This window comes from Pinus tabuliformis, chromosome Q (assembly GCF_031772625.1).
Source record: "Pinus tabuliformis cultivar Carrire ecotype Pingquan chromosome Q, CPIR1, whole genome shotgun sequence".
In the NCBI taxonomy this organism is placed as follows: Eukaryota; Viridiplantae; Streptophyta; class Pinopsida; order Pinales; family Pinaceae; genus Pinus; species Pinus tabuliformis.
The window spans coordinates 983,894,225-983,911,063 of NC_142296.1; positions in this window are offsets into that span (position 1 = coordinate 983,894,225).

Below are 16,839 nucleotides of genomic sequence, written 5' to 3' on the forward strand. Positions count from 1 at the left end.
GGACAACTAACAACCAATCCCTCTAGTTGAGCAATGAAGAAAGAGGAGAAAACAATCCCCTATGGTTGGAAGAAGGGGGCAATCAACCTTGGGAAAGGGATTCACAAGATGAAAATGGGGCCGTGACACGCTTTGAGGCAGAATTATTGGGGCTCTATAGTTTGTTTAGCATGGTTATTTGCAATGGCATGAGAAGGTGGCCAACTTCAGGAGGTATCACATGCAAAACTTACAATGGTCAAAGTGTGGTAGATTATGGAATCTGCTCTCAAAGTTTCACCTCTCTCAAAGTTTCACCTCTAGACTGCTGAAGGTTGATATTGGGGATTGTCCTATTGAAATGAAATTGGATCATGCCCCTCTATTTGTTAAGTTGAATTTTTCCCATAGTAGTCCACAAAATACACAAAATCTTGGAATAAAAAAGAAAGTTCTTTACAAAGATTTTTTTTTCATAAATTAGGAAAACATGGAAAGATTCAATGTTGCTCTTAAGCAGCAATTTCAGACTATAGAGCATGGTGTGGCAGATGAGACAACCAATGAGGTGGGTTGTCATGTTCATTGCAATTTGCTGATCTCAACAATTCACAAGGCCTTAAGTGCATGCAAAAGGTCCCACCCTAAGAAGGGAGCTGCAAGTACTTTTCCAACAAATCCATGCTATGGTGAAGAATGCAAGGCAACCAGGAGATCTCTAAAATAGAGAAAGTGGAGCAAAGAAAACAAGAAAAAATATGAAAAAATAGTACAATAAAAAATATATATGTATATGGGAGAAGGAAGGAGTTAATCTCTCTTGGAAAGCACAACCCCAAGGGATTTTGGAAAGAGCTACAACAAGGGAGAAAGAATATTGAAAACAATATTATAAGTGGCCAATGGCTAGAGTATGCGAGGCTCCTCTATGAGCAGGTGCACGAGAAAGATTCTCCCCCCACAGTGAACACTTTAGTGGAACTATTCATATAGGATGATATCAAGCAGGGAATAAAGAATTTAGCAAGTGGTAAAGCATAGGACATAGATGTGCTTAAAGCTAAATTCCTAAAATGGGGAGTTGAGCTACTTGCTCCTCACTTAAAAGGAATTTTCAATGGGATCATCTAGAACGGATTTCCAGGAGAGTGGACTACTAGTGTGGTCATTCCTCTCTTTAAGAGTGGAGATATCAATAACCCTTCTAACTACCACACCATTATGGTCAACCCCCTCATGGGCAAGCTCTCTTGGAGCATGATAGAGCGAAGAATCAACAGTTGGGCAAAAAGTGAGGGAGAAAGGGCAAAAGGACAAGTAGGCTTTAGACCTAGACACTCTACCATTAACCATTGTGTCACCCTTAGATATTTCACAGTGAAAGTTTTGGACAAGCTATGGAGCAAAATGGAAGGGTCGGGTATCCCAGATGAGTATAGAGCAGTAGTTCATAGACTGTATGAGATGGTTAGGGATAAAATCAGAACAAGTGAAGGAATGTTTGAATGTTTTGGTAGCGATATTGGTGTTAAAAAAGGATGTCCTCTATTCCCCACATTATTCAGTTTATATATTGATAAGTTGGAAGCTTGGTTAAGCAAATCAAATGGAGAAGGGATTCATCTAGCAAGCTATGTGGTAAAGTTGCTTTTATACATGGATGATCTTATTCTAATTTCAAAAATGGTGCATGGATTAAGAGAACACTTAAAGGTCTTAGAACAGTTCTGTCAAGAGGTGGGGATACAAGTGAACACTAATAAGACCAAAATCATGATTTTCTCTTTAAGTAGAAAATACAAACCAAGCACTTTTCTTTTTGAAGCTAGTCCTCTGGAGATAGTGAAGGAATACAAATATCTTGGGATTGACTTCCACCATAAGCTCAGTTGGGAGACTTGTAAGGCGAAAATAATTCAAGGAGGATGGAGAGCCTCATACTTACTCCATAATAGGTGCAAAAAAGTTGAACTTTGGGATTGGAAAACCAAGAAAACCCTATTTGGTTTGTTGGTTACGCCGATTTTTCTCTATGGTTGTGAGGTATGGGGAAGTAGCATGTCAACTTGTTGTTGGAGACAATTAGAAAGAATACATAAACAACTAATTACTAGCAATCTCAAAGTTAAATCCATAGTCTCATATGAAACCCTTTTGGCTGAAGCAGCTACTTTCCCATTGGAGGCAACAATGATAACTAGGTTAATAAGTTACCTAAAGAAGGCTAAAAGCATGGATAACCAACATTGGCCCAAGATAGCTATGGAAGAGGAATTAGATTGTAGGAAGAAAATTTGGATGAAGCAAAACAAAAAGTGGTTGAGTAAGTGGGATATCAAGCTACATGAATGTCCTAGCACTAATGAAGAAATAAAAAATTTTGTGATGGAAAAATTTAGGACTGCCATGTGGACTAATTGCAATGGCCGTAAAAAAACATACTGCATCAAAGATTTCAATCCAACTTGTGACCATGGGGAGAAAACATATTTAGGGGTAGTTATTAAAGGAAAATAAAGGATGCTAGTGGCACAGTTGAGGACAAGGTCACATCAACTTAAATGTGAGACTAGTAGGTGGAAGATTCCCAAGGAGATTTGGGAAGAGAAAACTTGCATTTTCTGCGATAAGGGTGTGGTGGAGACGGAATGGCACTTTGTCATGGAGTGTGAAGCCTATGAGGACATCCATAGTCAATATGAAAACAATCTAAAGGTTGACAACATGCAACATTTATTTGATGAAGATAAGATCAATAAGATTGCTAGCCTTCTAGTCAAGACCCATAGCAGAAGATCTGACATAAAAAAGAATATGCAGATGTGCTAAGGTTGTTATTCTCTAGGTACCTTAGGTTGTTCAGCCTTGTGGACATCATTAAAATCATTCATTAATTCATTCATGCATTAATGGAGATATAGCTCCACAAATACTGATAGCCCTTCTAGAATCATGGGTTTTTTAGAAGATTTCAGATTTAGTATTGATCAATTGAGATACTAAAATGGTGGGTCTATATAATGCATTGATACATTTCATTTATCATATCCCATCAGGTTATATATTCCTACCAACGTACCTGTTATGTGCTTGAGATGTCTACTCGAAGCAAGGCGTGTTGAGTCCCATGACGTCCACTTGAATCAAGGCACGTTGAGTCCCCTAGACATGTGGCACTGACTAGGTTCATCTCAATTGGTTGACCAACTTAGGACTAATTACTTCTGGACTATGCGTCTAGTACATATACTTCTATTACATGTGCGAATTCATGTCTCCTAGAGAATTACTCTGTTTGCAAAATTAACATTCATTCAACATCACAAGTATATTGCCACTTCACTTCATCAACATCAACATATAAGCATCAACCATAACCATAACACGAGGGAAACCCCACGTTAATCCTTTGGTTTATTACACAAAGTTGTAATGTCACAATGTTACAATAGTGTGATTTCAACCTTCGTTTACTACCACCAAACAATTCTTACAAGTGTGCCACAATTTTTCTTGATATGCTCGCAAAAACTTTCAGTTGTTCTTCCCTATCGTAGCCAAACTTGTTTGAAGGCACTACTAAAACACTCCTTCATTCTAGAAGTCAGCCTTCCCTTGTCTTGTGTGTCTCCACTTACTTCAATTTTCCCTTGATATTAGTTTCAATTCATTCTTGGTTATCTTCGTTCGGTTTCATTCTCGCCCCGTTCGTTTGTGTCTCTAATCGTTCCAAGCCTCATCTACTTATACACTTCGTGAGGTAGGTAGAGGGGCACACCATCCAACTGACATGTTTGTTCAATTGGGATGACCTCACACTACCCTATCTTACTGACCATTCCACTTCATCTAGCTCGAGTTGATGGCATTCCATTATGGCCCCCGGGCTAACTCATTCAACTTGTTTGCCCATCTCGAACACTCTCATTTAATATCCCGTCTTGCACACCCTAGTTTAGTATCCCATCTCACATGCCTTCATTCGGTCACCACACCTTGCTCTTCTCGCGTGCTACCGTTGCAGCCACACCTCGATCTGTTCATGCACAACTTCACCTTGGTGGGTCTACACCAACACTCGGAGTGCTTAGTTGTAATGGGATGTCATTGTGTGGAGGTGGGTGTGTTAGGGAATGCCTAGGTTCATTACATTGTCCTCCACCCTAAGTCATTGTCGTCCTTAGTTATCTTGGTTCTCCAAGATTGTCCTCAAACTACTCAAACTCCTCCCATATCCATAATGATTGTCTCATCTCCCATCCTACTTCGTTTGGTGCATAATTCCAACATGCTAGATACTCTCATCTTTTGTTGCTTCCAACTCTAATGGTCTTATAGGTAACAATCTCCTCAAGCTCCAAATCCAGATGGTCACAAATCACAGCTAGTCCATGCTGTGGCTTTGCTCTGTCAAGGTCATCCATGTCCAACCAACCTCTCCTCAATTGACTTATGTGGAACACTAGATGTTTGTGATGCATGTGAGGTGGTAGCTCAAGCTCATAAGAAACTTCCCTAATCCTCTTCTTCACTCGATACAAACCCTAAAACTTTCTGATCAAATACTTTGACATTCCTCTTAGTGGCGGAAATTGTGCCTTCATCATCGTCACAAATATCATATTGCCAACATCAAAATGCATGTCACGTCTATCCTTATTTTCCCACTTCTTCTTCATGTATGTTGCTTCTATCAATTTCACTCGAGCTAACTCTATGTTCTCCTTCTAGTCTGCCAAGAATCACAAGGTTATTGGACTAGACTAGCATAGCCTCTCGTCATCACCATATGCAGGGAAATATGCATCTTCCCATTGACTAGCTCAAACATTATGTAACATGTTGTAGCATCCATAGTTATTTAAGTTTTATTTTCAGTTTTATCACAAAATGAAAGAAAAATAAAAAATATGAAAGAAATGGTTGATTTTATATTATTGATGGCTTTTGAAAGTGATAAACCCGCGAGAAGATCTGGGCCGTCCAATCAACAGGCCACAGATCCAACAGAAATCACGTAGTTAACTATAATGGGGTTTATTTTGGAGATCGGACACGATGGTGTATCAAATATAGTTTAATTCGCTGAAGTACAGGCCAAATATCGGGTCGGAAAGTAATCAGGTTCTATCTTCAAAATCAAACCCGGTATATCATTAACTAACAACTTTTATTTCTTATTGGGTCCGCATGGGGGTCAAAAGGGCATTGAAAAACAAATGTGACAGGTTTATGAACCAGAGTTTTAATTCTTTGAGTTCTGTGGTAACCGAAGATTTTCCATATGCTAAAGGTCATGCAGGTTCAAGAGGCGTGATCAAGCGATAGCTTGATAAGTACGTTGAGGTGTGCTGCGGGGAAGCAATGAGCACGAAGGTTAATTAAAGCTCAACCCCCACAGTTGACCGTGACATTAGCATGGTTGACCGCAATGTGTGGCCTGAAATTACTACGGGGGTTCAACCTCATTGAAGCTCCCATACATTCTTTACCCCTGCGGTGAGCTCCCAAAGCTTTCCGCCCCACGTCGCTCATTCCACATCTTCCACCACTTTCATCTGTTAATTGCCCACATCACTCACCATACCCCGCCACTTCATCCACTACTCCATTAATGGATGATAGAGCAACACAAAGATACATCAACAGAACCACAGGCTCAAGCTACAGATTCGAACAGCAAACAACCATCACCTTCTAATTTCCGTTACTTCTTGTTATTTTATTTTCTTGAGAATGAGGTGTCTTTTACCCTCTATGTAATATTTTGTAATAATTTTTACTTTAGACAGTTAGGAGAATAGTTAAGTAGTTTGATAGTTTTGGTGATTACCAACTATCTCATAATGTATAAAAAGAGGAAAATTTACAGAGAAGGGGTTCGAATTTTGGAGAACCTGGAGACTAGGCCACTATATTCCTAATACAATTGTTGATTAATGAAAGAATCAGAAGTTTTCCATACATTGTTGGGTATGATTTTGTGACTTCTCTGTTATGTGTCATCAAATGTTTTCTTCCTTTAAGTATGGTAATGAAGTTGCAGGTCTTTATTTTCTTATGTAAATGAAGTTAAAATCCCTTAAAAGAGCACTCCTATACTTGAAGTTCCCACCTCTGCAATTCTCCTAAGTTACAGATAGTAGTTTATGTGTAAGACAACATATTATCTTTAACTTCTCCAAGTGTCACAGATAGTAGATTCTATGTAAAACAACATATTGTCTATGACTCCTATACTTGAAATTCCCACCTCTACAATTCTTCTAAGTTACAGATAGTAGTTTCTGTGTAAGACAACATATTATCTTTAACTTCTCAAAGTGTCACAAATAGTAGATTCTGTGTAAAACATCATATTGTCTATGAATTCTTCAAGCTTTCTTCATTCATCATTTATATCCAACAATCAAATGGTATTCTGAGATTTTCATGTCACCTAAGTATTGAGGGTTTAAAACCAAGTCTTTCAGGTCCTTCATTTGAGAATACAACATACAATTAAGTGACAAGCAAGTGACAATAATTATAAACATTAATGTCTTAAGCACAATTTCTACACAGCCAGGAAATTGGTTTCTTAAGGTACAACATAACCTATCGCAATTTTTTTTTGAAGGTTGTAGCTAAATTGGGTTACATCTAATATATCTAGCCAATTCCCCTAATTGAGTCTCACATAATGTCTCAAGTAGTCCTCTAAAAGTGAGTTAATATATTTCATTTTCCCATCTGTCTGTGGGTGAAACTTGGAATTGAACAATAAATTTGTCCCAACAATTTTAAACAATGAGGTCTAAAACTTATTTGTGAATCTTGTATACTTGTATGACACAGTGCTCAAAGGTGGACCCCAATACTTCTACACATTTTTTAATACATTCTTCACCATCTCCTCAACTCCATATGGTACCTTCATCGAAACAAAGATGGCATACATGGAGAAATGATCAGTAATGAACATAACCCCATTACACCCCTGAACCATTGGTAACTGAAATATGAAATCCATCATGACATTCTTCCATGGTTTTTTTAGAATTGATAAAGCTTGCAATAATCCTCCCTATTTTTTGGTGTTGTATTTGTCCTGTTGACAAATTATGCATGCCTATACATTCTCCACATCTTGCCTCATACGCTCCTAGAAATAACCTCTCTCCAATAGTGCCAAAGTCTGGTGCATCCCTAGGTGGCCAGTTCATGGAGAATCATGGTCTCCTTTAAGAGTTTCTTTCGAAGTCCTTGTGACCTAGGAACATATATGTCGTCACTATCAAACATGAGTCCATAAAAAATGAAGAACCTCATAGTCTTTCCTTCCTTCACCTACTCCACAATATTCTTTGTTGTAAGATTTGTCTCTAAACCTCCACGAATCCTCCTTTGTAACTCATATGTCATCTAAATCTGACTCTCCTCTACTATAACATGATCTTCATCCTCCTAAGTCATGACCAACTATGCCTTCCTACTCAAGGAATTTGCTGCCAAATTGAATCTCCCTTACCTATACTCAGTCGTCATGTCAAAATCTACTAAAAGGTATTGTCAGCAAGCCTACTTCCCTGACAATCTAAGTTGAGATACAAAGTAACTCACTACAACATTATTTGTCTTGACCACAAATGTTCTCAATCAAATAATGCCTCCACACCTAAAGACAATTGATTTTCAATGCTATCTCTTTCTCATGGACGTGTACCTTCTTTCATTATCCTGTAACTTCTGACTCTCATAGGCTACCAGATGTCCATCCTGCATGAGGACACCTCTAATGGAGAAATTTGAAGCATCAATATGTACCTCAAAATATTTCTCAAAATATAGCATCTTCAATACTAGAGTTGTTATTATTTTGCGCTTCAACCCTTCAAATTCTTCACTGTACTTCTCAGTCCATCTCCATGGATTTTCCTTCTTCAACAAGTCAGTCAGTGGTGTTGTAGCTTTGGAATATCCATCCATAAATTTCCAATGGTAGTTTTCCATCCCAAGTAAGACTCTCAAGCCATGAGCATCCTTAAGCTCCTCCCAATGTTCAATAACATGAACCTTCTTCGGGTCCATCCAAATACATCCATGTCCAGTCCAATCTCTAAGGAATGGTATCTCTTTTTGAGCAAACATACACTTAGAATTGTTCAAGTATAACTGATGTTGTTGTAGTGCCTCAAAAATCTGCGCCAAGTTATTCCTATGTTTTCCCATACTATCATTATACACCAAAATATTATCTAGGTATACCACCACAAACAAATCCAAAAAGAGACGAAGTACATCATTTATCAATGTGAAAAATATAGTAGGGGCATTACACAACCCAAATGGCATCACCAAGAACTCAAAGCTCCCATATCTCATCATCATAGTTGTATTATGCTCATCACCCTTTGCAATTTGCACCTAATAATACCCATGCCTCAAATCAAGCTTTGAGAAAACCTTGGCCTTCACCAAGTTAAAGAAATATGTTGCAAGTGAAAGTGGATATTGGTTTTTGATTGTATGCTTATTCAAAGCTCTATAATCAAGACACATCCTCAACTCATTTATGTCCTTATTCTTCTGAAAGAGCATCAGAGCATCAAAAGGGGACCGTGAAGGTCGAATGACGCTTGTCTCAACCAAATCCTTCAATAGATGCTTCAACTCCTCCAAATCCATCCCTAACAATTGGTAAGCATCTCATGTTGGGGTTCCTTCCCTAACACAAGATCAATACAATGGTCAACTACGTTCCTAGGTGAGTATTTTCGACAACTCTTTCGACATTATATTTTCATATGTATTCAGAATAATAGAAATGTTAGGCATAATAGGTGTCCCAATTCTGTCATCTTCTCCAATCTCTTTGATAATTTCCATATGCTTCTCTATATCAAACCTCTGTGTTTCCCTCTTCATAATGAGTGCTAACACCAACTGCATCTTTGCATTGTTCTTCCTCACATCTCCACATTTGAATGACTCATCCATCCAAGGAACCATCACTGCCCTGTATCCTCAGAGAAACTTAAGATATCCACTCCAATATTTAATATGAACTGGCACATCAACAACCAATCCACTCAATACTCTAGCTCTGGTGTTCACTACCTTTACCTATGTTACATTGGAAGATATACTCAACCCAATCTCTCTTGCTAGACCTGGTTTCAAGAATTTATGCGTAGGCCATGTGTCCACAAGTGCTTGGACAACCTTCCTGTAGATATCCAAGTCCACAAAACACAACCTATGAAACCAACCATCTTGCTTCCCCATAACACCTGTTGTCCCTTAAGAAACCAATTTCCTGGTTGTGTAGGAATTGTGCTTAAGACATTAATGTTTATAATTATTGTCACTTGTTTGTCACATAATTGTATGTTGTATTCTCAAATGGAGGGCCTGAAAGACTTGGTTTTGAACCCTCAATACTTAGGTGACATGAAAATCTCATAATTCCATTTGATTTCTGAATATAAATGATGAATGAAGAAAGCTTGAAGAAGTCATAGACAATATGCTGTTTTACATAGAATCTACTATCTGTGATACTTGGAGAAGTTAAAGATACTATGTTGTCTTACACAGAAACTACTATTTGTAACTTAGAAGAATTGCAGACGTGGGAACTTCAAGTATAGGAGCACTCTTTTAAGGGATTTTAACTTCATTTACATAAGAAAATAAAGACCTGCAACTTCATTACCATACTTAAAGGAAGAAAACATTTAATGACACATAATATAGAAGTCACAAAATCATAGCCAACAATGTGTGGAAAACTTTTGATTCTTTCATTGATCAATAGTTTTATCAAGAATACAGTGGCCTAGTCTCCAGGTTCTCCAAAGTTCGAACCCTTTCTCTGTAAATCTTCCTCTTTTTATACATTATGAGATAGTTGGTAATCACCAAAACTGTCAAACTACTTAACTATTCTCCTAACTGTCTAAAGTAAAAATTATTACAGAATATTACATAGAGGGTAAAATACACCTCATTCCCAAGAAAATAAAATAACAGGAAGTAGTAGAACTTAGAAGGTGATGGTTGTTTGCTTTTCGAATCTGTGGCTTGAGCATGTGGTTTGAGTGCTATTTTGCAAGTTGTAGCCCTATAGACGTCCTGGTGACAATTAGACTGTTTTAACAAACAAACTGCAACTTTACAAGAACTTCGTGCGTGGACTTGGGCCCATGTATGTATCAGAAATGTTCTGATTGGCTAAAACATAAAGAAACCCTTATGGCCCACATATATATCGGGAGTTCTCTGATTGGTAGAAACACTAAGAAACCTGTCCAATCACCATGGAACTGAAAAGGATTTAGACTCTGGTTTGTAAACTTATCATGTCCACCTGAGCTGTGCGCGATCACCGTCCGATCACACATTCAATAAATGGTCCGATCCTTTGGAACTCAACAAAACTTTAAACCTGTTGAACTAAACCCTATCGCGTTCGCTTTTTCAATGACCCTTTGACTCCCATATGGATCCAATAAGAAATAAAATAGCCAATTAATGATTTATTGGGTCTGATTTTAAAGATAAAACCCAATTACTTTTCGACCCGATATCCGTCGGATCCTGTCTCTTTTGATGGACGGCTAGGATTAGCCTGGACTTCAACAAATTAAACCATATTTCATACATCATCACGTCCTATTTCAAAAATAAACCCTGTTCTAGTTAACCGCATGATTACCGTCGGATCTGTGGCCTATTGATCGAACGGCCCAAATCTTCTCGCGGGTTTCTCACATTCACAGGGGTAAAGAATGTATGAGAGCTTCAATGAGGTTGAACCCCCGTAGTAATTTTAGGCCACACATTGCAGTCAACCATGCTAACGTCACGGTCAACTGCAGGGGTTGAACTTTAATTAATCTTCGTGCTCATTGCTTCCCCGCAGCACACCTCAACGTACTTATCAAGCTATCACTTGATCGTGCCTCTTGAACCTGCATGGCCTTTAGACAATGGGTCAGGCCCATTGTCTTTTGATTTTTTTTTAAATAATTACATACATAATATTTGATTTTGTATTTTTTGTTTATTTTTTTATTTTTATTTTTAAATATTATCAAGTAACCTCAAGTGACAATGAATGCTACAACATCTGGCTCCACCTGGGGATAGTGCTTTTGCCACAGAAGCACTAAGAACCGCAGATCAGTGCCTTCACCTCGGGCATGGAGTCATATATTGCTTAACCAATTCAAATTCTATGGAATTTGTACACTGAATTCACTCCGGTATCTACAATGATAGGATGCTTGTGCTTCAAAACTGGAAATACTGCTTGAGGTACTGCCAATTGACAGGCAGCTGTAGAGTTTCACCATCAAGATTCTTTGAACTGAACACTTGAGCATTGTCTATTATGACTTTGACAGGGCATCCAAGTCTGCTGAACATGCTTTCCTCATATGTCTTAAGATCCTCATAGGACCAAGCCAAAACATCAATGTATTGCCTGAAAAGCTTAATATATCTCTCCTTATACTTAAGTGAAACTCCCTTGAACAATTTGACCACCTTGGGCTCCTTCTGGGTTCCAATATTATGATCTTGAATCTGTTCATCCTGCGAAAGGAAACTATCACCTGTTCCTTCTTTAGAATAGGCTCCATCAAAGAAGCACTTCCACACCCCTTCTGTTTGTAGCTCTGTATTTACACAGGCTAAAGTAAGCTACCTCTGGTTATCTTCAGCCAATTCTGCATTTTCATTGAGCATGAAGCAAGAAAAGTCATCTTTTTCATCGCTATATACAGGTGAATTACTTGCTTTGTTATTTGTGATTGTTCTAATAAATCTTGTTTCTCTATATAGCCTCCATTATTCCCACCAAAAATTGGTATGGCAGCATAAGAAAAATCTAGTTTCAAAACAGCACCCAATTTAGTCCCCCATTACCTAGATAGTAACATTCCAAACCTAGCATGGATATCAACTACCACTACATCCATTACCAAACTTTTGGCTGGAATCTAGGCTAGTGACACCACCATATCTTTAATGCCCCCAGACACTAGACTTTATAAATATCACTCTCAAATGCTACGGATGATCGGTCTACTTTTGTGAATGAGCTGGAAGATCATCGAGATATGGTTGAACAATGTTCTTTATGTCATGGAAGGCATAATTCATTTCCCTCTGAAATGTTGCCCCTGCGTTCTTTAAACCAAAGGGTAGCTTGCGATATGCGAATGTGCCCCACGGACAAATAAATGCAGTCTTTGATTGGTCTTATGGGTGGATGTTAATTTGATTATACCCAGAAAATCCATCCATAAGTGAAAAGATTTCACATCTGGCGCATTCATCAATTATCTGGTCAATGAAGGGTGTAGGGTAGTTGTCTTTTGGACAAGCTTGATTTACATCCCTATAATCAACGCACTCTCTAATCGTTCCTTGTTTTTTCATTACAGGAACAATATTCGATACCCAATCGGTTGGAGGAACCGGGTAAATAAAACCAGCATGGAGAAGTTTTTCAACTTTTGCCTTGATGGCAACGACTTTCTTGGGGTGCACCTACCCTAGCCATTGTCGTACCGGTTTGACATCTTGATGCATCATAATTTCGTGTTCAACTATGCTTGAGTCAACACCTAGCATTTGTTCATACGACCAAGCAAAGAAATCTCTAAACTCGTGAAAAAGAACGTGATATATTTCCAGTTCTGAAGGAGAACAAGATTTGTTGACATGAATATTCTCTACAACATCTGTTTTGGTCGAGATATTTATGGCGATAGTCTCTTCAATATTGTACAAGTTTTGTTCGGAATCCACTGTGTTTACAGTATTTGATAGAAAGTCAAAAACTAAGGGATGATGAAGGTCACTAGGAGTATCTTCCTTGTAATTCAGAAGATGGGAACGATGGTGGTAATCTTCCCATGGTGCCCTGTCAATCATCATTGACTAACAATTCCTTCATCTGTAGAATGTACTTGTGACCAAGGATCTGAAGGGGTGCCATATTCATTAGACCTATTTATCCAAACGCTTGATGAGCATTGATTTGGGTTTGCCTCCCATGCTAAAAACATTGATTGCTACAATATTTCTATTGGGCTTGGAGGCAATACCTGCAGATGATCCATGTTAATATCGTCTTCATAGATCTTTTGAATAGAAGATATCATATTGCAGGTTCCCACTGTTGCCACTTCCGCCATATTTATTGGAGGTGGTAGGGCAAAAGTCCCCATTAATATGGGGTCTTTTAGTAGGCCTACTCCGATATTTTGAAGCGAATGAGGGCTTCCATGGATCATCAGAATGCTTCTCGTAACTTGTGAACTGTTGGGGAGAAATGTTTGCTGGTTGACGATTGTAATATCTCCTTGGAAGGGAAATGCAATCTTCCTGAAGTAGGTTGACACAATGGCAACCATAGCATATATCCAGGGCCTTCCCAGTAGGATGTTTTAATCAAGGTTTCTATCGATTACTTCAACATCTATTTCTACTGTTTTTCCCCCCAATTCGACTTGCAAGTTACTTAAAATCCAATATGGGGTGTATGTTCATCCATAAAATTCTTTTAATGTCGTCAAAGATCACGACAAGGGTGGAGATCCTAAAGTTTTCCAGCAACTCATCGACATAATACATGTAGATGCCCCCTCATCAATAATCGTTCGATGAACAGCTTTGTTTAGGGCTTTCACTTGAATAAGGAAAGCTAGTTGAGCTGGTAACTGAGGATCATATCCTTTGTGATTAAAGGACACAAGATTGGAATCCGTTGGGTCAATCCCACCTATCGCCGATAATAAAGCTTGCTTTTGGGAGGGGCAATTTTGCAGTACCTCAAGTGTCGACATAGCGGATGGCGATTGGGCCAGATCCTCCACTATATTATAATGTTGTGCTGCTCTGGCACGAGGATTAAATGTCGATTTGTGTACTACTCCCTTTGGCAGCTTTATCGTTAGTTCAGGAATGGTGGGTGGCACAACTTCGGTCGAAGTTGTTGTCGAACTACTAGGTTGATCATTATCTTTGTTGTCCGACAGCTATGGATTCCCATAATCTTTATTCCTTGTCGATATCAAAGCATCATTTTTCTGCTTTGAAACCGAAAACATTAGCACTTGGGATGGGGAAGCATTGTCACTAGCAACCAGATTTGTTCCTGGATTTGGAAATGGATCAGTCAATACCGCCAAGGTTTTTGAGTTCTTGAAGAATTTTCTAAGCTCAGCTTTATATGGACACTCTCTTGTCCAATGATCCTCATCACATATAAGGCATGGACGATTTGGTTTCCTATTTCCATAAGGGTTTACAGAAGATTTTTCAGGGGACGACTCTTGCTGTTTCTTCTTCTTCCCTTTCTTTTTCTTCTTGCCTTCTGGTTGCTTGGTTTCTTTGCCTTTGTCATTCAATACGACATTTACTTCTGAGGCGAGAAGTTCTTCATTTGCATTTTGACCTGAAACCGTATGCGCCTTCTTCGACTTAGCCTTTACGGTTTTCGTGCTGGTCGTTCCTATCACGCCGTCCCCGGCATGAGAGTCTTTGTCTGATTTAGGAGAGGGAGGAACGGAAAATTCTGGGCTAGGAGCATCAGGGATTTTATCGTAGAGCATGCCAGAATAAGTATAGATCAAATCTAAATATTGCGCACGAGCAATGACTTGCTCTTTAGTGACGACTCCTCCCTTTGCCACATCTTCTGTAATAGAAGGTAACAATGACTTAATAAACCATTCAGCCAACAGCTGATCAGGAACATATGTTTTTACCATTCTACGACGACGTCGCCACTCATGAATATGACCGGATATGTGAGTGGATGTCATTTGCTTGAAATTGGTAAGAAGCTCTATTCCCGTTTCATACCTTATGGGTAACTGAAAATGGGTTAAAAAGGTTGTGGCTGGGGTACTGAAGTTATCAAACGAAGCTCTAGGCAATTCAATATACCATTTTGCTGCTGGACCAGTGAACGTTCCTTGAAAAAGGCGAAGCCTAATCGAATCATCATTTAGAGTGTTAGATGAACACCACAGATGAAAGGTCATCACATGATTTGACGGGTCTTCACCCGGATTTCCATTAAATTTAGGAATATCCGATGGAAGTTTATGAGGAATTTCTAGCCACCAAGGGGCGTAAGTGATTGGATTGTTTGTTAGCCGATTTAGATCTGGTAACTCTAAATTTGCCACAAAGGGCAACTGTTGATTCAGGTTCGGCGAAGCATACCCAAGATAAGATGGGATTGCCTGAGTAGTGGGTCTTTGCATACCAACATAGTGCATTTGATGCTGATAACTTTGGTAAGGTTGATGGGCATAACCATTATGAAATGGTTGATGTTGACCATTTTGAATATACGGCTGCCCATTACTTGCAAAGATTTGGTGCTCAGTTCCTTGGTAAACTTGTTGGAATTTCAGTTGTTGATATTATACCAGCCATGGTTGTGAGACCATTTGCTGTTGTCTAATACTAGCTGTTTGACCAAGATGAGGGGTAATGGTACCCGTTTGAGCTTGGGTCACTCCAGTTAAGGAGCCACTAATTGATGATTGTGGTGGCGTCGTAGAGACAAGAGGTCGTTGACTTGTGACCTGAGAGACTTGAGGTTCGCATACAACAGGCAATGCTTGTACTTGCGACACCGTCACAATAGCCAGTGTAGTGGGGATATTTGACATAGGCAGACTTTGTTGCATTAAGTATACAACTCTTGGTTGTTGAGCCAGTATCAATACCCAACTGCTAGATGTAATTCCAGCATAACCTGAATTTTGTTGTGAACTCTTGTATGTTTGTTCTCCCGTAGGAGACAATGAAAGGGTATATTGCCCCCCATATGGTGGTAATCCTGTGCTTAAAGGAATGATCTGCCTTTGAGGAGCGGACTGCCCAAATTGACATTGCGAAGGATTAATTTGCTGAGACTCAACATAAGAGATTCCAGATATTATCTCGGACGAACAAACATGAATAGACCATACTGTCGAAACAAGCCCTGTATGAATTCCACCTAGTGCTTGAGAGTTAGTTGCTACAGACGGTACGCCGATGAACATTGTTGGAGTGACAACAGGAAGTTCTTCTGCTGCCGCGTTAGATGACACAACCCTAGATGTCAACGGTTGTTCAGACATATCTAGTCTATCCAAAAGGTTTCCTAGAGATTCTACAGGAACTTCCGATAATGGTAGACTAATTTCTGAAGAAGAAGGATATAGGGTGATCCCAACTCCAAAATGCGATGGAGTACTAGATGGGAGATCCTCCACAATCTCTTCTATAGCAATCAATCCAGGTGGAAGAGGTAGACTGTCAGGTCCGTAAAATATTTCCAGTGCCGAAGAAGGTATAGATTCTGCAGTGACAGATGTTTTGGGAATAACACCTTCTAAATCAGCTGCAGAAGGAGCCGGTTTAGGAATAGAAGTGTTTACCTTCACACTAGGATCAGTTCTACTGTCCTCTGGTGGCTGCGGAACTTGTTCTGTAAAGGCAGGGATACCAGAAATGTTTGGAGTAACCGGAGTCTCCGAGGGTGTCGGAACACTTGTTCCAACCAGACCAGGGGACTTTGAACCGGTTAAATGAGTTCGATTTGTTTGGAATAGTTTTGTTTCTGGAGACAAAGATGGTTGACTCGTAAGTCTCCGCGAACGACGGGTTTTGATTGACTTTATTCCACGATTGCGGATTACTCAATCAACTAAAATAAAGGGGAAAATGATTCCGAATTAAATGAATTTTAGACGCTTTGACACAACTTGTTTTTTCAATTTTTAAGAGTCGAGAAAAAGCAAAATATGACTCTAGTCGCCTTCGATTTTTAATGAGCCTGAAGTGACAAGTGCTCAGATG